This window comes from Schistocerca cancellata, chromosome 2, assembly GCF_023864275.1.
Source record: "Schistocerca cancellata isolate TAMUIC-IGC-003103 chromosome 2, iqSchCanc2.1, whole genome shotgun sequence".
NCBI lineage: Eukaryota > Metazoa > Arthropoda > Insecta > Orthoptera > Acrididae > Schistocerca > Schistocerca cancellata.
This window is the reverse complement of record NC_064627.1, coordinates 461,308,648-461,331,132: the sequence shown is the minus strand read 5'-3', so window position 1 is coordinate 461,331,132 and position 22,485 is coordinate 461,308,648. Positions and strand designations below refer to the sequence as shown.

Genomic DNA, 22,485 nt, shown 5'->3' with positions numbered 1-22,485 from the left:
AAACTGGCCGATAATCCAAGTGTAGCTATTGTGCTTTGTTGCAGGAAAGAAATGCTAGTCTAGTTGAAGTGTTATAGCAGAGTCTGTGGTTCTAGTAATTATTGCGAGTTTTTCTCTAGTCCAGTTCCATATGTGGTATTGGTCTCGGCAGATGAGAATGTGTGCCAAGGTATCTACAGCATGGCAATGATCGCAGTACGGACTCTGCTTCATTTTGATATTGTGCAGCTTTTCACCTGTGGGGACCTTCTCGTTTACAATGTCATACCACGTGGACACTACTTTGGAGTGGAGGATGGGATTGTTAATGTTTTTCCAGACGTTACTCCAGTTGACCGCTGGATATTTCGCTTCCATTGAGTTTTGCCTATGGTGTCTCGTGAGGTGGTAATAGGACCTTCTGGTGTTAAGCAGCTGTGAAGTATCTTGAATATAGCTCATTTCCAGGTAGTAAGTCCGGACGTGATCGAGTTGAGCGCTGATGTGCCCAACAACGACTGGGGCCTTTTTGCTTGTTGGGGCTAACCTGTTGAATAACGTTTTCGTAATTGTCGGATGGGGTGTCTGCAGTATTTTGCGGATTCGGTCCATATATACGGCATTGGTTCTTGATGTCTTTGACGCCCAAACCACCAGCGGCGCGGGTTAACACTATGGTGGCATGGTGACTTTAAAGATGTTTCCGCTCCATATGAACCAATACGCTGCAGCTAAAAGCTTTTGCGCTGTATCCTTGGGTACTGGTAACACTGCTGCGATGTGATATATTTTGCTTAGCGCATAGCTATTAATCAATAGAGCTCTCTGTATCCGATTGAGCGTTCTAGTTTTGTGTTCACGGAGAGTAGCCCTGAATATATGTAGTTTATGGTTCCAGTTGGCTACTGTCATCTCTCTTGGGTTGGCCTTTATAGCCATGTTCTTTGAATGGTCTCCATATGGGGTCCGACAGGTAAAATTTTCGATTTCTGTTCATTGAGTTTGGCTCCGGAAGAAGTGGCGTAAGCGTGGATTATTTGTTGAACGACTTCCATTTCTGAGTGAGTGTTAACTACTACACTGACGTCATCAGCATAAGCGTGACACACGGTTTTTGTACCCAACACCTGTAGACCTTGTAACCTGTGATTCAGGTTTAACAGTAACGGTTCTACGGTGATTACGTATAGTGCCATAGAAAGGAGACAGCCTTGTCTCACTGATCGCTTGATCGTGACTGGTGAACTTAGCTGACCATTAATTTTGATTCGAGAAGATGTTCCGACTATACATTTGCGTATGATCTGAATAAAATGAGCACTGAATCCCATCCGTTGCATTACAGTTAGTAGAAAGTGGTGGTTGATGCGGTCAAAAGCCTTATCGAAGTCTAAAAACATGAGACCAACATTGGATTTACATAGCCACGACAAATATATTATGTCTCTATATTCACATAATACATTCGACATTGATCTCCTTGGGACAGCACTCATTTGATAAGGGCCAAGTACTTCCGGCAGTACCGTCTCCAGTATACAGTTTATGAGTCGGGTGAAGATTTTATAGTCGGAATTGAGCAGTGTTAGTGGTCGAAAATCCTTCAGCGTAGTGCTACGTGGTTTTTTGGGGATCAGTACAATTATTCCTTCGGTAAACTGAGATGGCATCTGCACGTCTCCCAATAATTCATCATTATTATTATTATTGGTGAATTCCGGTCCTATGATGTGCTAAAAACAAGCATAAAATTCTATGGGTAGGCCATCTAAACCAGCAGATTGCTTTGTAGGCGAATCTTTGATTATGGCACATACTTCTTCCTGTTATGTGGGCTACAAGGTCGGCGTTGTCAGTCGGATGGACCGTGGATTGAATGTTGGATAAAAGCGGCTCACTTGCCGTCGCATCAGTCGCCGATGCGGAGTAAAAATCTGTATAATGTTGCACCACGTAGTTTTTTTTTTTTTTTTTTTTTTTTTTTTTTACTGTGACTTATTGATCGTATTCGTTCCCCTGTTCATCACTGAGAGTGTGGATTAACTTTTGTTTACCTCTATTGGCTTTCCGTATCACGTGATATACGGACGTATTCTCCTGCGTCAGTTCAATCGGAGGACGCGATCGAACTTTTTTCCCCTCTTTAGTGCGTTTTATTCGAGAGCTGTTTGCTACTAATCCCATGGGGTCATCATATAGTTCGCGGAGGCAAAGAAAGTGGTACTCCAAGGTGCGTTTTGCCAGTACGCTTTCATGCGACCATATCGTGCGATGCATTTTTTTATCTGCGGTTTCGCAGACTGTAGCCACTACATGATTCTTGTTGGATATCTGGATTGCATCCGAAGACAACGCTGCTATGTATCATGGATCTCCTGTTTCAGTATTGCGTCCTCCAAAAGTGACACGTTTAGCTGCCATACGCCCCTTACCAGGAACGTTTTTTGCTTAGTATGCTTCGCGGTTATATGAAATGCGCAGTGATCCGAGAAGTTAAGAGGCCAAATTTCACAGTCAGTTACATTATGGATGAAACCTTTAGTTACACACAGCCTGTCTAGTGTGCTGGCCGAAGTACTGGATGCGTACGTGTATCCTCGGGTGTGCGGGCGAAGGTGGCATCAAGCATCTATCATGTCTAGTCCGTTAATTAACATCAACAGCTCCTCACAAAAGTTGAAGTTCGGGATTTGATCTTCTGGACGCAATACACAGTTAAAAGATCCACCCAAAATTATGTGCAGTCGAGGATCCGTTATTAATGGGACAATTTCGTCCCGGAACAGGTTGCTCCTTGCTCGTTTTCCGCTGGATCCAGATGGAGCATATATATTTACAAGAAGTAGATCACATATTTGTGCAGTTATGCCTCGTCCAGATTCAAGTATTCCTTTTGCCGTACATGTTATGCCGTGTTTGAACAATATTCCTGTTCCACATTCATTGCCTATGTTTAAGATCGCCTCATATCCGTACATATCCGCTATTTTGGTCGTAACTACCTCTTGTAACATCGCTATGTCAATGTCGGCGGCATATAAGTAATCCTTCACAGATTGTAACTTTACGTCCGAAACTATTCTGTTTACATTGAGCGTGGCAATTTTATACGCCTGCGTCATTCGGTAGTCCAACTAAGCGCATTCAGCGTCGTCAGACCATGCTGTCCCCGTATCAGTTCTGCTGCGGTCAACAGTGTCCATTGGTTCTTCAATTGGAGGGGCGAGGTTCATCTGTACGTCCTCATTCGGGTTGGGGATGTCTGGTTTTCCGTTTTCCGATGTCTACCACGCCTTGCTTTCCGCTTCGATATGGTTTAAGAATTTTTTTGGTACGGGAGAGTTTTTTTCTCCAGTTCTTGAATCTCTTCAGGGGTCTGTTTTCGTGTTTGCCGTTTAGGTTTCACCGGCTGCTGTCTGATGTTGTCTTCCTCAGCATTCTTCAAATCTTCTAGGCGGGTGGTGTTTCGAGCCAAATTGTCGACCGTGCTCTTGGTGGATGATGGTGTCAATAGAGAAATCGGTTCACTATGAGGTTGCTCATTCCGTGATGGTTCTTGCATGTCATTCTCAACAGCGGAGGAATCGGAGAATTTGCTGTGGCTCCGAATATCTTTCGGTGTCTGTTGTATTGAAACCGTTACAGCTGTCACGATTTCCTTAGGTTCGGGTGGTCTAGCTTCTGTTGTGTTAGTGGTGGCAACGTGGGCTTTTACTCGGGTTGGATGGTTCTCCGAATTCACATCAGGGCTTGGGGTCAGGACTTGGCCGCGGGCAGCCGTAGCGTAAGTCGCTGGCAGCGCAGTCATAGCCGGCGGTCGCGGCGCCTCGCCAGCCGGCAGCTGCGCCACTCGCCGCTGTAAACACTCGGCGCGTACGTGGCCGGGAGAGTTGCACGCCGCGCACGTCCTCGGCTGGCCGTCGTATATAACGGTACCTCGGTATCCACATACGCTGATGTATGACGGCACATGCTTGTGCAAATCGACCTTTAATTGTCTCACTCCGTTGAGAACTTGGAATTTGCGCGCGTTGGGCCACCGTTCGGCAACATTGCTGAGAACTTTACCGTACGGCGCTATTACTGCGTTTATTTGTTCCGCCGGTACTTCGAATGGTAGTTCGAATACCCTGATCGTTCGTATTCCAAACCCTGCATGTGTTACGGTGACTTCGCCTACGTTTCCATCACAATGTTTAAACTTCATAATTCTTCCGCAAAACTCAACTATTTTATCACATAAGTTAGCATTCCTCAATTTCACAAATACAACGCTGCTCACTATCGAAAGATGCATTCCATTGACATCCTGTGAATCAACTTTCACTTCGTATTCCAACCAATCTTCGATTTCGTGTAGTTTAGGTCGGGCGTAATTACGATCAAACGAGAATTTCAAAGTATCTTGTCTGTTCAAGTGGGCCATCACGGATTCATATTTCAAATTTCAATATATGTAGAATTTCTGCAACGATGCAAGAAGCACTGCGACTTACCACACCGAAGCACAGCACACCGCGGCGCACGAAACTCAGCAAACGTCCGCACAACACGGCTGACGCGGCGAGACTGTGCCATCCATCTAGTTGTTCGAAGAGTAATGAGGACACGTAACAGTGACTGGAAGAGCCATTGTAAAGCGACCTGGAGTATCATTTTAGTTGTTTACTATCCCAAGAGGTTTGAGAAATTTATTTGCCTACCTTATTATTATCCTTATTGATTTACTTACCTTATAAACCCTCCTATCCCTATCAATTGAGATATGGAAAAATACAAACGAAAAGAAAACCCCGTCAGTTTCTTCGAGATTCGAACCTTAGTTCTCCGATTCCCGGCCAGTTACCTTAGCCGCTGCGCTATCGGTGATGTCAGCGAAAATGAGTTTACCATGTGGCTACAGAAGCGGCAGTTGTAAAGGTTTCTTACCTCGATTTCTGGAAAAATATGCGTTTTCGGACCACATACCTAATGATGAAACATGCTCTATTTACAATTATCTATCGATCCCATCAATTTTGAGTCGGTTGCTCGTCATAATATTCAGGGGTGATTTTCTCAAAAACGCGGTGGTGTTGACCAAAAATATCTTAGATTCCTTCGTTTTAGGTTGTACACAAGCGACCTGCCAAATCTGAGCCGAATCGGTTGGCCGTGTCTGAGGCCTTCCCCTTGTGAGTATTGTTCTGATGGGCATGTATGCCCCCGCCTTACTAAAATCTATAGACTGGTTCACTGAGGCACCTATAGTTCTTTGATGAATTAGATAAACAGGATAACTTTTCATTTCTTAAATACACGTAGCAGTTCCGGGGAGATAAGTCATAGAAAAAATAGAGCGATACAAATCAGATCAAATTCTGAATAATGGCTTATTATAATCGTACATATCCGTTTCTCTTCCATCCATGTATTCATTTACATCGGAAACCTTCAGTGTTTCAATACTAAATATTTATTGTCTTGATATAATGTGCAACATTACTGAACACTTGCAAGTCGACTTCAGATTTTCAGTGCTAATTGTACTCTAATATTTAAACATCTGTGCCTTATGCCAGCAGTTAAACCTGATCGTTTAATAATATGACTGTGGATTACACAGGAGTGGAAAAAGAAAATTCAATGTTTTTAAGTCATGGCTGTGTACGAACGAAGTTTTATCGACACATTACGGACGTTGTGCATTACACATAATGACAATTACAGGGGCTTAGACCTGTGGACAGTTGGCTTAATCTACTTAAAATAACTTATTTTACGTTTCAAGCAGAAATTTTCATGTTGTGAATATTTATTCGCACACAAAAGAAGTAATTTATTTGTATGCATCTTGAAACTATACGTGAAGGAAATAGTAAGGTATTAAAAGGTTTTATGGGAGGTTATTGGATCAGGCTCGTGTTCTTGCGGTAGCGTTCTCGCTTCCCGCGCACGGGGTCCCGGATTCGATTCCCGGCGAGGTAGGGATTTTTCCTGCCTCGAGATGAGTGGGTGTTGTTGTGTCGTCATCATCATCATTCATGCCCATTACGGTCGGAGGAAGGCAATGGCAAACCACCCCCGCTATGACCTTGCCTAGTACGGCGGTGCGGGTCTCCCACATCGTACCCTACGCTCCTCGGAGTGTGGGACATCATCATCATTATTAAAGACCACACGGCTTTGTTTTGTAAATCGTGCCTAGAAGTATCGACGATGACGATAACCTTAGTCGAAATAAATCTGTAAAAACATAAATTCTTTAGTCTTAAAGCTAAATATGAAGTATTGTTGAAATAAAAAATTATTTCCTTGGAAAAATATTACATTAAAGTACATACGTACCAAGAAATTATAAACTGAGAACACTTTCTGACCAAGTGTATCCCGACACTCCTATGTAATGCGTAGTTGACCAGTAGATGTCACGCGAGACGGGCCAGCCAGGAAGGAAGCGGGGAGTGTTGTGTTGTCAGTAGGGAAGCAGTAACAGCAGAATCGATCGGTCAGGACTGGACATTGGATAGCACCCGAATAACACCCATCAGGGACATTTCACTCCAACTAAACCTGCCGAAGTTGACAGCTGGTGATGTGATTGTGGAGTGGAGGGAAGAACCACTGTTCAGCGAAGACGAGCAGGAACCGTCGAACAACTGTCAGTGGCTGAAAAATCGCATGAAATCAGTGGAAGGAATCACGTGTGAGTTCCAAAATTCTACCAGCATTCCAGCGTACAGAATGACCGTGTTGGGGAGGCTAAAAATAATGAGGTACAATGGTCGAGCAGCAGACATGCATGTATGCCCAAAAGAACTTTGCATCGTAATCGGAATAACACGCACTGTAATATCGTATTTATCTGCCGGTACTGGGCAATCGACTTTCAAAGTACAGTGTCTGACCTGTACGGGAATATATAATGGATGTACGAGTTCTAGTCGTAGACGCATGGCTGACGACATATGGGAGTTTGGGTCTGGCAGTGAGTCGTGCACGGAAATCCGTATTCGAGTCCCAGTCCGGCACAAATTTTCATTGCAGTCATTCCATTCTACAGCTCCTTATTCGCTACTGCGAATTCCTTTGTAGTATAGAGGAGGTGGTGTTACGGTGTATGAGCGGCTTCGTGGGTAGTGTATGTTCCCCTTGTTGCGCATTAAGAAGAAGCGACATCTGTGGAAGTGTATAAACACATTTTACAGTACCGTGTACTGCGTACAGCGGAGAAGCAATTCGAAGATGATGACTGTTTATGTCAACATGATACTGCCCCCTTCCGTAAAACAGCATCTGTGAAGCAATGGTTTGTGGACAATAAAATTTCTTAAATGGACTAGCCTGCCCAGTGTCCCAACTTCAACCCAACGGAACAGCTTTAGGATGAGCTAGAACGTCGAATTTCCTCCAGATCCCAGCGTCCAACACCTTCTCTGGTATCGGCCAAGTGGGAAGAATTGGCTGTCATTCCTCCACAGACGTTCAGACACCGCACTGAAAGGGTTGCAAGCAGAATTCATGCCGTCATTAAGGCGAAAAATGGACACACTTCGTATTAATGTCCACTGATAGGTGTGTGGATACTTTTGATCAGACAGTGTGTACTGGTATCAGCAAGGCGGGTGCCATCGTAAGTCAGCATGCATGGTTCTGTCCCAGAATGGCGTATGCGGAAACTGTGGGCTGCGGTCCACAAGCACCACATCGAGTGCGGAATCAGGAGAATGCGTCTAGTTTCTTTCTGTTTGTTTTTCGTCTAGTTTTCTTTGTTTTACAAGACTACCATACAGTGGTTGTTCTCCGCAACTCAGTAAATAAATAAATAAATAAATGTCGTGTGCCACCACGGCCTGGTGCAAGTCTTTCAAGTGGACGCTACTTCGGCGACTTGCGTGTCCTTCAAACCAACAGCACCTGGTCTTCCCCAGATGGTCACCCATCCAAGTACTAGCCAGGCCCAACGTTGCTTAACTTTGGTGACCGAGCAGGAACGAGTGTTACCAATGTGGCAAGGCCGGTGCCTCCCCACCTGAGTGGCGTGAGTGTTCAGCCAGGCACTGAGTTACTACCCAGTGGCGTATGTAGACCCGTGGCAGCACGTGCTGCCTCAGCGAAAGAGATGTGATTGGCGAGGCGCCCATCCTGACGCGAGGCAGACATTCCAGGCAGCCAACGATCTAGAGATGCCTCGCGCCGATCCCAGGACCGTTTGAATTGGCCAGAGCGACGGACAAAGACACCGTATATGATGTCGTCACTTGGCGGCACCGGTTCGTGACTCAGAATCATCAGATTTAGTGGTGGAATGTTGGCTATCGGCTAAGTGATGTCGCCGCTAGGTGAAGTTGAACCTGCTGGGCCCGACTGTGGACCGATGGCTGCTGCGGATACTGTAAAAGCACCAGCTGCAGTAGAAACGGCGACCAACTGTACTGATGCAGTTTGCAGTTGAGCTGCAGCTACAGAAGATTTGGTGCATGCTGACTTACGATGGCACCCGCCTTGCTGATACCAGTACACACTGTCTGATCAAAAGTATCCACACACACCTATCAGTGGACATTAATATGAAGTGTGTCCATCTTTCGCTTTAATGAGCGAGCAACACTTTCGTGTTCTGAAATGCTACTGAACCCTGTTCATTGTAATGCTGCAGCAACCAATGCGTTGAGTATTTTACAAGGTAGCACCTATGTTCAGCAGTTTGTTTGAGCATAACTTGACCAGTGAGATACGCAGGAACAACGGAACAATAGTGGAGAGTGTCAGAGACGCTTACAGAGGGAGGCCTTACGTCATAGGCGACGCCTTACTGCCAGTCATGAGGAGAATTCTTTCTAAAAGACTCAATGTGATCCTGCCAAACCTGAGTTATTCGGAAAGGCAAATGGGCCTCTTAAGCCCGCTACTGAAATGTGACAGAAGTTGAAAATTGATAGTTTCGATTATGTACTTATCACTGCCGAAAAAACATCGTTCCAAATCTCTGGAAAGATGAGTCACCATAATGGGCCCAACTGGGGGACTATGCTGTCATAGAACGTCAGTGAGCCACAGCTGTTCAAACTTAGCGCCGGATTTCCTGGAGCGCTGCCGGCAGGCTGGCCGCAACACGGGCCCCGCCCAGAGGCGCCCACTGAGACCTGTTAGAGGACGTGTAGAGAGAGTGGTGGAGTCGTTCGAACGAGAAACGTCAAAAAGAAACCCGGGGACACCGCCCCAAAAGCGGGAAGCACGGATTTAACTGTACGTCTGGACAACCTTGGTGCAATTGGCTGGCGTTATGAAGAGTGGGTTGGCCGAACGGTTGTGGCACGGCAAATCGAGCGCAGTTTGCTTTAGGGCTTTCTTTCCGGCCTGATGAAGCAAGGCAACATTGGAGACGGGCGACTTAGACTGCGTAAGTGTCTGATCAGACAGCGCTGTTCTCACTTCTCGTGACAAGTGGTGGTTAATGACACTGTCTTCAGTAGTGCGACTTCTAAATGCAGCATTTCTTGCTGTTACTAGGCACCAATTGCTGTGTGTTCCGGAGATTGCTTATGAAATTATCTTGCCTCTACCAAGATACATTGGTCAGTTAGGGCAGTAGTACAATAGTATTCAGCAAACTACACCTATTTTGTACTTGTTATCTCGACATTTGCGCACATGTAGTGACAACATACCTGCAGTATATTTGTTTCGCTATCTACTTGTTTTGGCCTGATACCTTCTCAGTTAACTGTGTTGCAAGATTGTTTCTTTTCTCTAATGTGTTCCGATGAACCCGGTCTAAACCTAAATTCTAAGTTGGCCAGTTGTGAAACCTGGAGGTGTTTTGGTATCTGGTGCATCTGGTCAGATGGTGCATTGATTTAAGTTGCTTTAGTGACCAGACGGTGTTTACAATTTTAAAATAAGTTCTGTATAAGACTATTTACTGTTATTTTGAAACTTTGTGTGTTCAGCGCTACATTCATTGCATACTTTGACTTCAGCTGTATTTAAAAGCGTTTGCGGAATTCCTTTGAGCTATTTTCTTGATTCTAAAACGTATAGAGTTAGTCAAGGAACTTTTTTTTCTTGTGTTTTAAAATTATTTTGAGGCTGCCAGGGTATTTTCATCTCGTTTTTTAAACTGTGGAGTTTGGTTGTAGCTCTCCTCAATACTGGACTGCTGAAAACATTATATTCTATAATGCAAATTTAAACTGTGCCACATAGATCTCCTGAATATTTGTTGTATAATTAATTTTAAGAATCTATTGAATAAATATTTTAAGGTTACCAGCCTCCTCATAAGTCAACCTAGTGGGGACTGATGATCTCAGAAGTTAAGTCCCTTAGTGCTCTGAGCCATTTGAGCCAACCTAGTCCTGCCACTCCCTCTGGCGGAACACATTGGTAGCTTAGCTTGGTTGCGGTTATGGTGAGCTGTGGGTGGTAAAGAAGATGGTTTAGAATCTTTGTATTCTAGTACTTTAGTGTTTTGGTGACAGATACTTCTGTTTATTTTTCTATTTCAGTGTGGTCACAGGGTAGGTGACCGGAGCGGCCGATTTCGACGAGCACAAATTGAAGTGCGAATTAGAAATCAAAGTGCAGATATCGTGGGAAACACAGCTGAACAGGCGCAGCATCTTGGTGAAGTGCTCAACTGTCTGGTGACACCACCAGACATGCAGCAGGCAAAAGTGAGTGAGGACATCTCAAACGTCCAGTCTTTGGCTGAGACAACTCCAGTGATACGTGTATCAGAAGTGAGCTCTCACGTTCTCAGGTTGGTAGAGTTTGGTGGCGAGTGTTGGACTGTATGAACATACTCGAGGATTTGCTTACCGTCATGGGTGAAGAACAATTTCACAAACCTATCTCTCGATTGCAAAAGCAAGCGAAATGTTTGCACATACAACCTAGGCATTGTTAGTCAACATTTATGTACTTTTCTATATATTCCAATGAGACACTCCACATATTGGCTGTTTCCATCATGCGCACAACACTTAAAGGTGGCAGTGGATGAAATGTTGGGGGACGGTATGATTAGACCGTTTAAGTCACCGTATTCATCTTCCCTTTTCTTAATCCCTAAACCGCATGTTAGGGTTAGGCCAGTGGCTGATTATCGCGAGTTTAATAAGAAAATAGTATTACATCTATTCCTTTGCTGGATTTGCCCTCTTGTTTCGCATGGTTCCAGAAAGCTAAGTTTACAACATTTGAACTTGACCAGAGGTATTTTCACCTGCCATTGGTGGAAGAATCTAAGCCAGTGACTCCCTTGGCGACCGCGTGGAATCTGTATGAGTACAACTTGATACTATTCGGCCTCTCAACGAGGGGAGCTGTGTTGTCGTGCATTTAGGACAAAGTTTTCTCAGATGCGTGTGCCATTGTTTGGATGATTTAATCACTCTTTGTCGAGATTTCCAAGAACATGTTCCACATGTTAGAGAAATGCTGAAGCATTTGTGGAAGGCGAGATTTACGGTCAGACCTTCCAAAGTGAAATTTTCACAGCCAGAGATTTCCTTTCTGGGGCACATTGTATCCTCTACGGACATCAGTATTGATTAAACCCGAACTGAAACAATCCTCAACTGCCCGCCACCTAAGATCGTGAAAGAGGTTGCACGTTTTTTAGGCATGGAACATTTCTTCCGAAAATTCGTCCCCAATTTTGCGCAATTATCTGCTCGTCTCAGCGAGTTATGGAAAAGGGGAAAAAGGTTTGAGTGAGGTCCCTTCCAGCAGGCATCTTTTGAAGGGCTAAAAATAGGTTTGCCAAGTGTGTCTATACTGGCGATGCCAGATTCTGAAAGGAAGTTCATTGTCCAGACGATCGCATCTACGCCGGGAATAGCCGCCGATTTTCTACGAGAATACCCAAGTTGGTGGAAGCCGGAGGTGTACACCTATCGGCGTCTTTTGTCATTGGCCGCTAAGTACTCAGTATATGAACTGGTGGCCTTGGCCGTGTTATTTGCTGCAGAGAAATTTAAAATGCATATAGAGCGTCGGGCGTTCCAGTAAGAGACAGATAATCAAGCTCTCAGATGTGTGCTCGCCAGATAAGATTAAGCATATCCGAGGAACAGAGAGTGTTGTTGCGAATGGCATAATCTAAATGTTCAGTGATGAAAGCGAGGGAGATATGTGTAACGGTGAGCCGAGGTTAAGCGTATCCGAGGGATGAAGAACGTTGTTGCGGATGGTCTAAGCTGAATGTTCGGCGGTGAAACCGAGGGAAATACATGTAATGGTGAACAAGAGAAAGTCTCTGGAATTAAACAGCGGAAGTGGTATGCCCAATTTTGACGGGGTTATCACTCTTTTTTTAGAGACATTGCTCAACGACAATATGAAGATCTAAAGAGACTGTTAAGTAGGATCTGATAAGGGGCAATGTTTTATGCTGCACAGCTCGAGGACATCAAGGCGACAAATTTGTCTCGCCATCGGATCTGGTGTCATGTGTACTTAAGCATTTTCATAAAGCACAGGTATTAGGACACCTAGGTAACTTTAAGACCAGAATGAAGGTTTTCGAGAGATTCATTTGGAAAGGAATGGATAATCAGATTCAGAAGTTAGTACAGGAATGCAAGATTTGTTGTCGTAGTAAACCGGCATTGAGTTCCCTGTAGGGGTTGTGGTCTTCTGAAGTTGAGTTGGCTCCCATGTGAGAAAATACATATCGACAATGTCAGCCCATTTCCTTGGTCAAAGGAGGAAAACCGGTGCACACTTGGGTGAAGAGGGGCCTTTACGCTTCTGTCGGGCACTACCCATGACGAATGTTTATGCACCGATCAGCATAAAGTGTTTGAAAGGTGACTTACCAACGTGGACCATGGAAGAACATTCTATCAGGCAATGCAACAGCCTTTACTGACACCGTAGTTAGAAACCCCTGTTTTGAAATGGGCATAGCCCGTACTACTACAACCTCCTACTACCAAACCCTTCGTTTGCAGAACGCACTAACAAAAATTTTCGGGTAACGTTGGTCGTCTTCCACCACGATGACTGCACCAAAAGAGACACGTTCTTGTGTTGGTTAAGTTATGCGTCCAATATCACCGTTAACGACGTGCACAGGGAAATCCCGGCTACCTTTATGTTGCCTTCAAGTCGAATTCACGACTCTCCAATACGTGAGCCTTAACTGGTATGTTACCAGAGAGGATTGATGCTGCAAAAATTCGAAAAACTTTGAAAGTGGCAATGTATGACCTAAAATTAGTAATGAGACGCTTGCTCAAAGTTATAGTGTGGGGAGATAGCCCACTTCCTTGAAACCAGGTGCTGAGATTTCCAGAACGCTTTTGACACCGTACCTCACAAGCGTCTTGTAATCAAATTGCGTGCTCATGGAACATCGTCTCGGTTGTGCGACTAGATTCGTTATTTCCTCTCAGAGAGGACACAGTTCGTAGTAATTTACGGAAAGTCATCGAGTTAACAAGAAGTGGTTTCTGGCATTCCCAAGATAGTGTTAAAAGCCCTCTTTTATTCCTTGTCTATATGAACGATTCAGGAGACAATCTCAGCAGCCATCTTAGGTTGTTATTTACACATAATGCTGTCGTTTATTGTCCAGTAAGGTCATAAAAAGATCAAAACCAATTGCAAAACGATTTAGATAAGGTACCTGTACGGTTTGAAAATTAGCAGTTGGCCCTAAATAATGAAGAGGTCATCCACCTAAGTGCTGAAATGGACCCGTCAAACTTCGATTTAACGGATTACGTGATAAATAAGTCAAATCTTAAGGTCATAAATTCTATTAAATACTAGGCAATTTCAATTACGAGCAACTTAATTTGGAAAGAAAACGTAGAAAATGTTGTGGGTTAATCGAACCAAAGACTGCGTTTCTTTGGCAGAACACTTAGAAGATGCAACAGATCTTCTAAGGAGACTGTCTACAATACGGTTGTCCGTCTTTTGGAGTAGTGCTGCGCGGTGTGGGATTCTTACCAGATAGGGTTAACGGTGTATATCGAAAAAGTTCAAAGAAGGGCACCATGTTTTGTATTGAGAAACAGGGAAGAGAGTGTCACGTACATGATACAGGAATTGGGATGGACATCATTAAAACAAAGGAGTTTCTATCTGAGGCAGGATCTTCTGATGAAATTTTAATCACCAACTTTCTCCTCCGAATGGGAAAATATTTTATTGACGCCGACCTACAAGGGGAGAAACGATCATCATAATAAAATAAGAGAGATCAGAGCTCGCATGGAAAGATACCGGTGTTGGGTTTTTCCGCTGTTTAAGGATGAAATAATAGAGAATTATTGTGAAGTTGGCTCAATGAACCCACTACCGGGCACTTAAGGGTTACTTGCAAAGCTTCCATGTAGATGTAGGTGAAATATTTGTCAAGAATTTTGGGGCGGCAATTAAAGCCCCCGAGAATGCCATGCACAAGCTGTTGCCTCAGTTTAAAGGGCCAGTTGAAACTGTCAGGTTCATTACTACGGTTACCCCACTAGTGAGAGAGCCCATCAACGTATTTATAGAGTTAATATTTCTCAGACTAAGCTGTATCGGAGTGGCATTGATTCCTGATGGCAGTAAGTTACAGAGAGTTTTATTGTATATCAATGTAGGTGAGAAAGTCTATCATGTAAGACCTGTTAGTGCTCTGGATTGCGAGGTCCAAAGTGACTGATGTGTGCAAACGCTGTGGCCTATGATGGCCCTCATGTTACTTGATAGCATGTACGAAGTTATCAACCGAACTTCTACCCCAGTATTCGAAGACTGAGGCGGGGAGGATGTGTTGTCATAGGACGTCTCTCAATCAGTCCTATTCGAAAACCGCGCCCGCGGCGCTGCATCCACTGCTGAGCGACTGCCTGGGACGCCGCCAGCAGGTGTCCGCAACACGGGAGCCACAGCGAGGCGCCTAGAGAGAGCATTCAGAGGAAGTGCAGAGAGAACGCTGGAGTCACCTGAACGAACCTGGGGCACTGCCTGAGAAGCGGGCCGTATGGATTTAACTGTACACCTGGGCAGCCGTGGCTGAGCTGACTGGCATTAGGAAATGTGGACTGGCCGAACAGTGATACGGCACTGTGGGCGCAGGTTGCTTTAGGGTTATCTGTACAGCCTATACCTGCAAGGCAACATTGGAGACAGCGACTCACGCTGTGTGCGATCAGACAAATTCAAACAAATCTTCCCCCTCATAGAGGCCTTCGATGTACTCCTATCACTTATTCGCTCTCTCCTCTGCATTCAACAGCGCTAAGTGGTGGGTAGCCTTGATGTAATCATTAGTTTGTTCGATTGGAGAGTGCACAGTGATTTTTGGGTGCAACATTTCTTGCTCTTATTAGGCTGATCTCTAACGTTTCGCAGGTTTATTATGAAATCACATTGCCTCTGCGCAAGATATATGGTTCAGTCAGTGCAGTCGTACAGCCTTATTCAGCACACTTCACATGTTTGGTACTTCTTACCTTGACATGTGCGCTTATTTCAATAGTGGTACAAGTCCATTACCTCCAGTTTTCTGCCTATAATGCTTCTGAAATTAATGATCCAAAAAAAAAAACAGAAAAAAGGTTCATCCCTAGCAAGAAGCCATATGCTTGAATATTTCTGGTATCTCAACTGCAGATTTTTCAGCGCTCATTTAACTTTAGGGTTCTGTATCTCAAAGTGACCAAAAATGGACTTGTACCACTAATGAAATAAGCCCTGCATATAATGACAACATAATCGTTGTATATTTGTTTCATAGTCCACTTGCCTTGGTGGGGTTTATTCTCACTTAATTGTGTCACAAAATTGTTTCTTTTCTCAAATTCGTTCTGATGAACACACTCTGGATCTAAATTATAAGTTACTTAAAGAGTTGTAAAATCTTTTGCACAGTTGTGGTACCTGGAGGTGTTATGGTATCAGGCGAATCTAGTCAGATGGTCAGTTGGTTGACGTTGCTTTAGAGGCCAGACGATGTGTACAGTTTTGAGATAAGTTCCATGTAATAGTAATTACTGTTACTTTTGAGTCCATTCTCCTCAACCAGACTTAAAATAAGCGACTTTCCAGATTTTTTTTTTAAACTAGTGCATTAATTATCGTAAATACACTCCTGGAAATGGAAAAAAGAACACATTGACACCGGTGTGTCAGACCCACCATACTTGCTCCGGACACTGCGAGAGGGCTGTATAAGCAATGATCACACGCACGGCACAGCGGACACACCAGGAACCGTGGTGTTGGCCGTCGAATGGCGCTAGCTGCGCAGCATTTGTGCACCGCCGTCGTCAGTGTCAGCCAGTTTGCCGTGGCATACGGAGCTCCATCGCAGTCTTTAACACTGGTAGCATGCCGCGACAGCGTGGACGTGAACCGTATGTGCAGTTGACGGACTTTGAGCGAGGGCGTATAGTGGGCATGCGGGAGGCCGGTTGGACGTACCGCCGAATTGCTCAACACGTGGGGCGTGAGGTCTCCACAGTACATCGATGTTGTCGCCAGTGGTCGGCGGAAGGTGCACGTTCCCGTCGACCTGGGACCGGACCGCAGCGACGCACAGATGCACGCCAAGACCGTAGGATCCTACACAGTGCCGTAGGGGACCGCACCGCCACTTCCCAGCAAATTAGGGACACTGTTGCTCCTGGGGTATCGGCGAGGACCATTCGCAACCGTCTCCATGAAGCTGGGCTACGGTCCCGCACACCGTTAGGCCGTCTTCCGCTCACGCCCCAACATCGTGCAGCCCGCCTCCAGTGGTGTCGCGACAGGCCTGAATGGAGGGACGAATGGAGACGTGTCGTCTTCAGCGATGAGAGTCGCTTCTGCCTTGGTGCCAATGATGGTCGTATGCGTGTTTGGCGCCGTGCAGGTGAGCGCCACAATCAGGACTGCATACGACCGAGGCACACAGGGCCGACACCCGGCATCATGGTGTGGGGAGCGATCTCCTACACTGGCCGTACACCACTGGTGATCGTCGAGGGGACACTGAATAGTGCACGGTACATCCAAACCGTCAGCGAACCCATCGTTCTACCATTCGTACACCGGCAAGGGAACTTGCTGTTCCAACAGGACAATGCACGTCCGCATGTATCCCGTGCCACCCAACGTGCTCTAGAAGGTGTAAGTCAACTACCCTGGCCAGCAAGATCTCCGGATCTGTCCCCCATTGAGCATGTTTGGGACTGGATGAAGCGTCGTCTCACGCGGTCTGCACGTCCAGCACTAACGCTGGTCCAACTGAGGCGCCAGGTGGAAATGGCATGGCAAGCCGTTCCACAGGACTACATCCAGCATCTCTACGATCGTCTCCATGGGAGAATAGCAGCCTGCATTGCTGCGAAAGGTGGATATACACTGTACTAGTGCCGACATTGTGCATGCTCTGTTGCCTGTGTCTATGTGCCTGTGGTTCTGTCAGTGTGATCATGTGATGTATCTGACCCCAGGAATGTGTCAATAAAGTTTCCCCTTCCTGGGACAATGAATTCACGGTGTTCTTATTTCAATTTCCAGGAGTGTATTTTTTACACATTGTAATTCTTCAGGCTTTCCCGGCGATCTAATGACCTTGGGTTGTCGGGTGTTCTGCCGGATATCAGCGTCGTACTTGCACGATATTTCGGTAGTGTAACTTGTTGCCTATATCAGATGCGACCTGAGTCTCAGGTCGCATCTGATGAAGGTAACAAGTTACGCTACCGAAATATCGTGCAAGTACGACGCTGATATCCGGCAGAACACCCGACAACCCAAGATGTCATTTTTACACACGATTTATTGATTCTTGGTCAACATTTTTTGATTCTTAGAAAAAAATTCAAAGCCCCACATCCGGGAAGTTAAAGCTCTTCTAACTAAAATTTCATGACGGAGGTCCCGAAGTATGCAAGTTTTATCTGAGGTCAGAAAGCAAACAATTTTCGTAATCTATAGGATATTGTAAATGTGGTAATAGCACAGTTTTTGAAATCTGAAATGGCGGACGTTTGAAACAAAGGTGTAGTTTTGTTGTGTGTTTTTGGTTACATTATTGCAACAACTGATGAATAAATTCAAATAAAAAATTAGCCCATAACTCCTTGAGGGCAAGTCCGGATAGTAATTTAGCCAAATTTCAGAAAGATATCTTTATTAGTACGTCCGCAATCCATTTCATCAGGAACATATGGGCTTGGGCCAAGGAATGAGAGAAGAGAAAAACTAGTTGAGTTCTGTAATAAATTTTAGCTAGTAGCAGCGATTATTCTGTTCAAGAATCACAAGACGAGGAGGTATACTTGGAAAAGACCGGGTGACACGGGAAGATTTCAGTTAGATTACACCATGGTGATACAGAGATTCCGAAATCAGATACTGGATTGTAAGGCGTACCCAGGAGCAAACAGACTCAGATCACAATGTAGTAGTGACGAAGAGCAGGCTAAAGTTTAAGAGATTAGTCAAGAAGAATCAATACCCAAAGAAGTAGGATACGGAAGTACTAAGCAATGATGAGATGCGCTTGAAGTTCTCTAAGGCTATAGATACAGCAATAACGAATACCTCAGTAGGCAGTACGATTGAAGAGGAATGGACATCTCTAAAACGGGCAAGAAAAATATAGGTACAAACAATGTAACGGCGAAGCAACCATGGGTAACAGAAGAAATATTTCAGCTGGGCGATGAAAGAAGGAAGTACAAAAACGCTCAGGGAAATTCAGGAACACAGAAATACAAATAGGTGAGTAATGACATGAATAGCAAGTGCAGGGAAGCTAAGACGAAATGGCTGCATGAAAAATGTGAAAAAATCTAAAAAGAAACCGTTGTCGGAAGGACTGACTCAGCGCATGGAAAAGTCAAAACAAATTTCGGTGAAATTAAAAGCAGGAATGGTAACATTAAGAGTGCAATGGGAATTCCAATATTAAATGCAGAGGAGAAAGCGAATAAGTGAAAATAGTACATCGAAGACCTGGGGAAGATTTGTCTGATGTAATGAATGAGCGTATGGCGGGGCGTTTCGGCCGCCGCTCCACAAGTTCTTTATCGCCACAACGGTGACTTGCGAGCGAATGAGGATGACATGATGATGAAAGACAAACAACACCCAGTCATCTCGAGGCAGAGAAAATCCCTGACCCCGCCGGGAATCGAACGCTACAGCAAGACCACGAGCCGCTGACTGTCTGATGTGATAGAAACAGGAGTCGATTTAGAGGAGATAGGGGATCCAGTATTACAATTAGAATTTAAGAGAGCTTTGGAGGACTTAAGATCAAATAAAGCGGAAGGCATAGATAGTATTCCATCAGAATTTCTCAGATCATTGGGGGAAGTGGCAACAAAACGGCTACTCACGTTGGTGTGTAGAATGTATGAGTCTGGCGACATACCATCTGACTTTCGGAAAAATGTCGTCCACACAATTCCGAAGACTACAAGAGCTGACAAGTCCGAGAATTATCGTACAATCAGCTTAATAGCTCATGCATCCAAGTTTCTGACAAGAATAATACACAGAATAATGGAAAAGACAATTGAGGATGTGTTAGATGACAATCAGTTTGGCTTTTGGAAAGGTAATGGCACTAGAGAGGCAATTCTGACGTTGCGGTTGATAATGGAAGCAAGGCTAAAGAAAAATCAAGACACATTCAAAGTATCTGTCGACCTGGAAAAAGCGTTCAACAATAAAAATGATGCAAGATTTTCGAAATACTGAGAAAAATAGGGGTGAGCTGTAGTGAGAGACGGGTAACATACAGTATGTACAAGACCCAAGAGTGAATTATAAGAATGGACGACCAAGAACCAATTGCTCGGAAAAAAGGGTGTAAGACAAGGATGTAGTCTTTCGCTCCCAACCAAGCTGTGCATCGAAGAAGCAATGATGGAAATAAAACAAAGGTTCAGGTGTAGAATTAAAATTCAAGGTGAAGGGATATCAATGATATCATTAACTGATGACATTGCAATTCTGAGTGAAAGTAAATGATCTGCTGAATGGAATGGACAGTCTAATGGGTACAGAATATGGACTGAGAGTGAATCGAAGAAAGACTAAAGTAATGAGAAGTAGTAGAATGAGAACAGCGAGAAATTTAACATTAGGATTGATGGTCACGAAGTAGATGAAGTTAAGGAATTCTACTACCTAGGCAGCAAAAGATCCAATGACGGACAGAGCAAGGAGGACATCAAAAGCAGACTAGGACTGGCAAAAAGAGCATGCCTGGCTAAGAGAAATCTATTAGTATCAAACGTAGGCCTTCATTTGAGAAAGAAATTTCTGAGAAGTTACGTTTGGAGCACATCATTGTATGGTAGTGAAACGTGGATTGTGGGAAAACCGGAAAAGAAGAGAATGGAAGCATTTGAGATGTGGTCCTACAGACGAATGTTTAAAATTATGTGGATGATAAGGTAAGGTAGGAGGAGGTTCTGCGCGGAATCGGAGAGTAAAGGAATACGTGGAAAACACATTCGTGCTATATATATTGTGAGCGTGGGACTGATCTGTTATTCTGCGCAACGGATTAATCTGAGATGTACCCTTTACCCTGTGGCTCCTGCAAGATGCAATTTCCACCCCCATACTACTACAGAACTCAGACAGACGTTCCTAACGTTCTAAAGAGAAATGCCTGAAAAACTTTCGGCAATAAATATCTTCTGGAGTCGTCCGCTGTAAGGAAATGACACAAAAATTCACAATTTCTTACGTAACTAGTGGGATACTTGGGTACTGGAGTAGTGCTAGTTAGTGTAAGAAAAACTTGAAACTAACGAAAGTTATTATTTATTTTGCAAAAATTCTGAGAAATCACAATGGCACTTTTAGTTATGAATTGAACAAGTTATATCCTGGTTCTTTTCGGAATGTGAAGTTACCTCTCAAGGATAGGATTCGCTAATGAAATTTCTATACAAAGTTTAAGATGGTTATTGACTTGGCAGAATGGCTTAGAACCGCACCTACTCAACTTGAATAATTATCCGTTAGAATGTTGCTAGGTACGGTCGATGCTGTCGCGTCTGAAATGCAGGGAAGGGTACTGTTGTGGAGGAAATATGGGGCTCGCAATAGCTGTAGCGCACAATACCGTAAGCTGCGATGACTGCTGTCTGCGCCACTCGCTGCTGACAAATAAGATAACTCTCGTTCTATCTGGATTGACCTTCGCCAATCAAACTCTCCCTACATCTTGATGAAGTCAAGGGCTCCTATTCGCCACTAGCGTGGTACACCGGTCAGATAACCAGTCCACCGTGATGCCACTCAAAAATTCGCTCACAGACGTTTAACTATAACTCTGTTCATTCACACCGCACAATAAGTGTGTCGGCCAACACAGTAAACAACTCTTAATCGCAAGACTCAATATAGAGTAGCACTTCGATTCGCTCTCGACAGAGGTGCTCTCCCAGTGAAGTACTGAGGAGAGACTTGTCCCTCACTCTTTGAGTACACATACGTGCACGCACGCATGATCTCGTTATGTGTTCTGGCTCCAAGAGCGACAACGGAACGGCCCCTCTCCGTGCCAGACATGAAGGGGTATATCTTTCGGTCTCTTCCATTACTCCTTCAGCTCAAGACGTCAGAAATATCGTCTGCCAATCAGCATTGCTCTTCTAAAACGGGAGAATGACGTTTCGTTTAAGGCAATCAATCTGGAAATCCATAGCATAGGCATTTGGCGTTTACTGTCTCCCTGTGAAAATATCTGAAACTGCGAGCTATGTGTAAAGAATGTGTAGGCTGGCCGCTCCCACACAATGTAGCGGAGTTTACTTTTAAGCCGAACATGGGGTCGTTCCTCCTTTCCCTCGGGCCCACACTGTCCGCTCCACGGGCAGTCACTGGCCGACATAGATAGGCTGGGTCGTCCTCTGAAGGGACTGGCGTCCCGTTGTGTGGTTTCTCTCCCGAACTAAAAGCTCCTGTGACTGTCATGTCTGGAATGTATGTGTGTACGCCAGCCTCGAGTATTTCAACCCCGGTGCGCTTACTTGTTATTTGCATATCGTTTATATGAATTCATACAACATTGACTTTATCTTATCAAGGTTCAGTTCGAATGAAATGTCTTGATATGCGGAATATGATTTTGAGGGCGGAATATGTAAGCAATGAAGTTCAGGAGACGAGACGACGATGTCTTACAATATATATATATCAGGATGGTACCGTAGACGTCCATGTCTCCATGTCCTCCGTCTAGGAGTAGCAGCCCTGCAATCCATCTTATTCGCCAACTCCAGGTACAGCAAGCAGCCAGATTAGACTGTTGTGGTTGCTACCACTTTTAGGGATACTATCTCGCAGTCCTGTATTGATAACCTCTCTTCGTGTATGCCAAGCAATGTTGGAAATGGAGTGCCCTGAAATCATCAACACGCGACGGTATAAGGCAGTACTCTACTGCAAGCTGACGTAGCTCCCTAAAAACGTCAATAAGGATGCTATGGAGGAAAGCATAGTCAGACTTTGTTGAAAGGATGGAGTGATATAGCAGGATATGTCAATTGCAAAGTGGTATGG

The 22,485-nt window shown here is 44.6% G+C and overlaps 1 pseudogene; it reads right to left on the bottom strand.

Annotated features, from left to right (window-relative positions):
* Positions 1–7,863: 7,863 nt before the first annotated feature.
* Positions 7,864–7,983, bottom strand: LOC126163578 (5S ribosomal RNA; annotated as a pseudogene).
* Between the last annotated feature and the right edge of the window lie 14,502 nt (positions 7,984–22,485).